The sequence below is a fragment of the Zea mays genome, chromosome 9, assembly GCF_902167145.1.
Source record: "Zea mays cultivar B73 chromosome 9, Zm-B73-REFERENCE-NAM-5.0, whole genome shotgun sequence".
Taxonomy (NCBI): domain Eukaryota; kingdom Viridiplantae; phylum Streptophyta; class Magnoliopsida; order Poales; family Poaceae; genus Zea; species Zea mays.
The window spans coordinates 111,119,873-111,126,312 of NC_050104.1; positions in this window are offsets into that span (position 1 = coordinate 111,119,873).

A 6,440-nucleotide genomic window follows, 5' to 3' on the forward strand; every position below is an offset into this window, starting at 1 on the left:
GGAGGTCGACCAAATTCGGCACTTCAACTCCCAAGCCACTACTATACTCCTAGCCTCTCTAAGTCGAGAGGAGTATAATAAGGTGCAAGGATTGAAGAGTGCCAAAGAGATTTGGGACGTGCTCAAGACCGCGCACGAAGGAGATGAGGTGACCAAGATCACCAAGCGGGAAACGATCGAGGGTGAGCTCGGTCGATTCATGCTCAACCAAGGGGAGGAGCCACAAGCCATGTACAACCGGCTCAAGACCTTGGTGAATCAAGTGCGCAACCTCGGGAGCACAAAATGGGATGACCATGAAATGGTCAAGGTTATTCTAAGATCACTCATTTTTCTTAATCCTACACAAGTTCAATTAATTCGTGGTGATCCTAGATATAAGCTAATGTCTCCTGAGGAGGTTATAGGAAAGTTTGTGAGCTTTGAATTGATGATCAAAGGCTCCAAACAAATCATCGAGCGAGGCGCCACCTCCATACCAGAGGTGCAACCCGTCGCATTCAAAGCGACGGAGGAGAAGAAAGAAGAGTCTACATCAAGTAGGCTCCCCATCGACGCCTCCAAGCTCGACAACGAGGAGATGGCGCTAATCATCAAAAGCTTTCGCCAAATCCTCAAGCAAAGGATGGGGAAGGATTACAAGCCCCGCTCCAAGAAAGTTTGCTACAAGTGTGGTAAGCCCGGTCATTTTATTGCAAAATGTCCTATGTCAAGTGATATTGACAGGGGCGACGACAAGAAGGGAAGGAGGAAGGAAAAGAAGAAGTACTACAAGAAGAAGGGCGGCGATGCCCACGTGTGTCGGGAATGGGACTCCGATGAGAGCTCCACCGACTCCTCCGACGAGGACGCCGCCAACATCGCCGTCAACAAGGGTATCCTCTTCCCCAACATCGGCCACAAGTGCCTCATGGCATAGGACGACAAAAAGAAGGTAAAATCTAGAGCCTCCACTAAAAATGCAACATCTAGTGATGAGGATAACTCTAGTGATGATGAAGATAGTTTGCTTGCTCTTTTTGCCAACCTAAACATGCAACAAAAAGAAAAATTAAATGAATTGATAGGTGCTATTCATGAGAAGGATGAACTCTTGGATAGCCAAGAGGACTTCCTTATTAAGGAAAAATAAAAAACATGTTAAGGTGAAAAATGCTTATGCTCAAGAAGTAGAAAAATGTGAAAAATTAACTAGTAAGCTTAGCATTTGCCATGACACTATCTCTAACCTTAGAATTGAAAATGTCAAATTAATTGCTAAGGTTGAGAAATTAAATGTTTGTGATGATTCTCTTGTCAAACTTAAAAATGATAATGCTAGTTTGATTTCTAAAATTGACAAGTTGAATGAATCACTTTCTAGCCTTAAGATTGAGAATGATAATTTAATTGCTAAGGCTAAGGATTTAAATGTTTGCAATGATTCTATTTCCAATCTTAGAAACGAGAATGCCATGTTACATGCTAAGATTGATGAATTGAATGCTTGCAAACCCTCTACATCTACTGTTAGCCATGTTTCCATTTGTACTAGATGTAGAGACATTAATGTTGATGCTATCTATGATCACCTAGCTTTAATCAAACAACAAAATGATCACATAGCTCAACTTAGTGCTAAAATTAATGAGCATGACTTAGAAAATGAAAAATTTAAATTTGCTAGAAGTATGCTCTATAGTGGGGACGCCCTGGCATTAAGGATTGCATTGGCTTCCAATAGGGAGACAATGTCAATATTAATGCCCCCAAGAAATTATCTAACTTTGTTAAGGTTAAGGCTCCCATGGTTCAGGATAACGAGGGCTATATTTTTATCCTGCTGGTTATCCCAAACATAAGATTAGGAGAATTCATTCTAAGAAATCTCACTCTGGCTCTCATCATGCTTTTATGTATAAGAGTGAGGCATCTAGTTCTAGGCAATCCACTCATGTTAAATTGTCTAAAAAGAAAACTCCTACTGCATCAAATGAGCCTATTGTTTCATTTAAGACTTTTGATGCTTCTTATGTGCTCACTAACAAATCAGGCAAAGTAGTTGCCAAATATGGTGGGGGCAAACACAAGGGGTCAAAGACTTGTGTTTGGGTACCCAAGGTGCTTGTTTCTAATGTCAAAGGACCCAAGACCGTTTGGGTACCTAAGAACAAAGCCTAAACTTGTTTTTGTAGGTTTATGCATCCGGGGGCTCAAGTTGGATCATTGATAGCGGGTGCACAAACCACATGACTGGGAAGAAAAGAATGTTCTCCTCCTATGAGAAAAACAATGATCCCCAAAGAGCTATCACATTCGGGGATGGAAATCAAGGTTTGGTCAAAGGACTTGGTAAAATTGCTATATCACCTGACCATTCTATTTCCAATGTTTTTCTTGTAGATTCTTTAGATTACAATTTGCTTTCAGTTTCTTAATTATGCAATATGGGCTACAACTGTCTATTTACTGATGTAGGTGTTACTGTCTTTAAAAGAAGTGATGATTCAGTAGCATTTAAGGGAGTGTTAGAGGCTCAGCTATACTTAGTTGATTTCAATAGATCAGAACTCGATAATTGCTTAATTGCTAAGACTAATATGGGTTCGCTCTGGCATCGCCGACTAGCCCATGTTGGGATGAAGAATCTTCACAAGCTTCTAAAGGGAGAACACATTTTAGGACTAACAAATGTTCATTTTGAGAAAGACAAGGTTTGTAGCGCATGTCAAGCAAGGAAGCAAGTTGGTGTTCATCATCCACACAAGAACATCATGACGACCGACAGGCCGCTTGAGCTACTCCACATGGATCTATTTGGCCCGATCGCTTACATTAGCATCGGCGGGAGTAAGTATTGTCTTGTAATTGTGGATGATTATTCTCGCTTCACTTGGGTGTTCTTTTTGCAGGATAAATCTCAAACCCAAGAGACCTTAAAGGGATTCTTGAGACGGGCTCAAAATGAGTTCGGCTTAAGGATCAAAAATATTAGAAGCGATAATGGGACAGAGTTCAAGAACTCTCAAATTGAAGGCTTTCTTGAGGACGAGGGCATCAAGCATGAGTTCTCTTCTCCCTACACACCACAACAAAATGGTGTAGTGGAGAGGAAGAATAGAACTCTACTTGACATGGCGAGGACCATGCTTGATGAGTACAAGACTTCAGACCGATTTTGGGCGGAAGTAATCAACACCGCTTGCTATGCCATCAACCGTCTCTACCTTCACCAAATCCTCAAGAAGACATCATATGAACTCCTAACCGGTAAAAAGCCCAATGTTTCATATTTTAGAGTCTTTGGTAGCAAATGTTTTATTCTTGTTAAAAGAGGTAGAAAATCTAAATTTGCTTCTAAGGTTGTAGAAGGCTTTTTACTTGGTTATGACTCAAACACAAGGGCATATAGAGTCTTCAACAAATCCAATGGATTAGTTGAGGTTTCTTGTGACATTGTGTTTGATGAGACAAATGGCTCTCAAGTAGAGCAAGTTGATCTTGATGAGCTAGATGATGAAGAGCTCCATGTGTCCCGCTAAGGAACATGTCCATTGGGGATGTGTGTCCTAAGGAATCCGAAGAGCCTCCACAAGCACAAGATCAACCTTCATCTTCCATGCAAGCATCTCCACCAACCCAAGATGAGGATCAACCTCAAGATGATGAAAATGAAGATCAAGAAGAGCCACCTCAAGAGAAGGACAATGTTCAAGGGGGAGATGCCAATGATCAAGACAAGGAAGATGATTAGGATCCAAGACCGCCTCACCCAAGAGTCCACCAAGCGATACAACGAGATCACCCCATGAACTCCATTCTCGGTGACATTCATAAAGGGGTAACCACTCGATCTCGTGTCGCTCATTTTTGTGAACATTACTCTTTTGTGTCTTCTATTGAGCCATACAGGGTGGAAGACGCATTAAGAGATTCGGATTGGGTGTTGGCAATGCAAGAGGAACTCAACAACTTCACAAGGAACGAGGTATGACATTTAGTTCCATGTCCTAATCAAAATGTTGTAGGAACCAAGTGGGTCTTCCGCAACAAGCAAGATGAGCATGGTGTGGTGACAAGGAACAAAGCCCGACTTGTAGCCAAGGGCTACTCACAAGTCGAAGGTTTGGATTTCGGTGAAACCTATGCACCCGTAGCTAGGCTTGAGTCAATTCGCATATTACTTGCCTATGCTACTTAACATGGCTTTAAGCTTTACCAAATGGACGTGAAAAGTGTCTTCCTCAATGGACCAATCAAGGAGGAGGTCTATGTTGAGCAACCTCCCTGCTTTGAAGATAGTGAGTACCCTAATCATGTTTACAAACTCTCTAAGGCGCTTTATGGGCTCAAGCAAGCCCCAAGAGCATGGTATGAATGCCTAAGAGATTTTCGTATCACTAATGGCTTCAAAGTCGAAAAAGTCGATCCTACTCTCTTTACTAAAACTATTGCAAATGATTTGTTTGTATGCCAAATTTATGTTGATGATACCATATTTGGGTCTACTAACAAATCTACTTGTGAAGAGTTTAGTAGGATAATGATTCAAAAATTCGAGATGTCAATGATGGGACAGCTAAAGTATTTCTTAGGATTTCAAGTGAAGCAACTCCAAGAGGGCACCTTCATCAGCCAAACCAAGTATATTCAAGACATACTCACCAAGTTTGGAATGAAGGATGCCAAGCCCATCAAGACACCCATGGGAACCAATGGGCATCTCGACCTCGACACGGGAGGTAAATCCGTAGATCAAAAGGTACACCGGTCGATGATAGGATCTCTACTCTATTTATGTGCATCTCGACCGGATATTATGCTTTCTGTATGCATGTGTGCAAGATTCCAAGCCGATCCTAAGGAAGTTCACCTTAGGGTCGTGAAAAGAATCTTGAGATATTTAGTTCATACACCTAAGTTTGGTCTTTGGTACCCCAAGGGATCCACTTTTGATTTAATAGGTTATTCAGATGTTGATTGGGCAGGGTGTAAAATTGATAGAAAGAGCATATCAGGGACTTGTCAGTTCTTGGGAAGATCCCTAGTGTCTTGGGCTTCAAAGAAACAAAATTCAGTAGCTCTTTCTACCGTCGAAGCTAAGCACATTGCCGCAGGCCATTGTTGCGCGCAATTGCTTTGGATGAGGCAAACCCTTAGGGACTATGGCTACAAGTTAACCAAAGTCCATCTCCTATGTGATAATGAGAGTGCAATCCGCATGGCGGATAATCCCGTTGAGCACAGCCGCACTAAGCACATAGCCATTCGGTATCACTTTTTGAGGGATCACCAACAAAGGGGGGACATCGAAATTGCTTATGTTAGCACCAAAGAACGATTATCCGATATCTTTACCAAACCACTAGATGAGAAAACCTTCACCAAACTTAGGAATGAGCTAAACATTCTTGATTCTCGGAATTTTGATTGATATTTTGCACACATAGCTCATTTGTGCACCTTTGATCATATCTCTTTCATGTGCTATGACTAATGTGTTTTCAAGTAAATTCTTATGCCAAGTCTTAGATCGAAAGGGAAATGGAGTCTTCGGCGAAGACAAGGCTTCCACTCCACTCTATCGGTATTATTTACCCTTCGCTGTCACTCCGCACCGCTCTCCACTTTGGTATAATCTTCACTCATATTCATTTGTACCATTGAGGAGAAAGTAAAAGGGCTCTAAAAACTCGGTTTTTGGCGATTAATGCCAAATGGGGAGAGAGTATTAGCCCAAAGCAAAAGGACCGCACCACCAAGCCAATTTCAAAAATTTTCGAAACAAAGCTTAAGTTGTTTTCAATTGGTATCTTTGAAATTAGTATTCCTCTAAGAAATTCTATCTTATTTGGTATCTATATATTGAGGAGGAGTTTTTCAAAATTAGTATCTAAAATATTTGATCCTTTTCAAATGGTAAAAACCCTCTTAAACACTCAGAGGATAGTTTCATTAAGGGGGAGTTTTGTTTAGTCAAAGAAAAAGCATTTGAAACAGGGGGAGAAAATTTCAAATCTTGAAAATGCTTCTCGAAATCTTATTCATATACCTTTGACTATTTGCAAAAGACTTTGAAAAAGAATTTTCAAAAAGATTTGCAAAACAAAACAAGTGGTGCAAATGTGGTCCAAAATATTAAAAGAAAGAAAGCAATCCATGCATATCTTATGAAAGTTTAAATTGGTTTAATTCTAAGCAACCTTTGCACTTACCTTATGCAAACTAGTTCAATTATGCACTTATATATTTGCTTTGGTTTGTGTTGGCATCAATCACCAAAAAGTGGGAGATTGAAAGGGAAATAGGGTCAAACCTTTTCCTAAATGATTTTGGTGGTTGAATTGCCCAACACAAATAATTGGACTAACTAGTTTGCTCTAGATTATAAGTTCTACAGGTGCCAAAGGTTCAACATAAACCAATAAAAAGTCCAAGATAGGGTTCAAAAATAAAGGAGC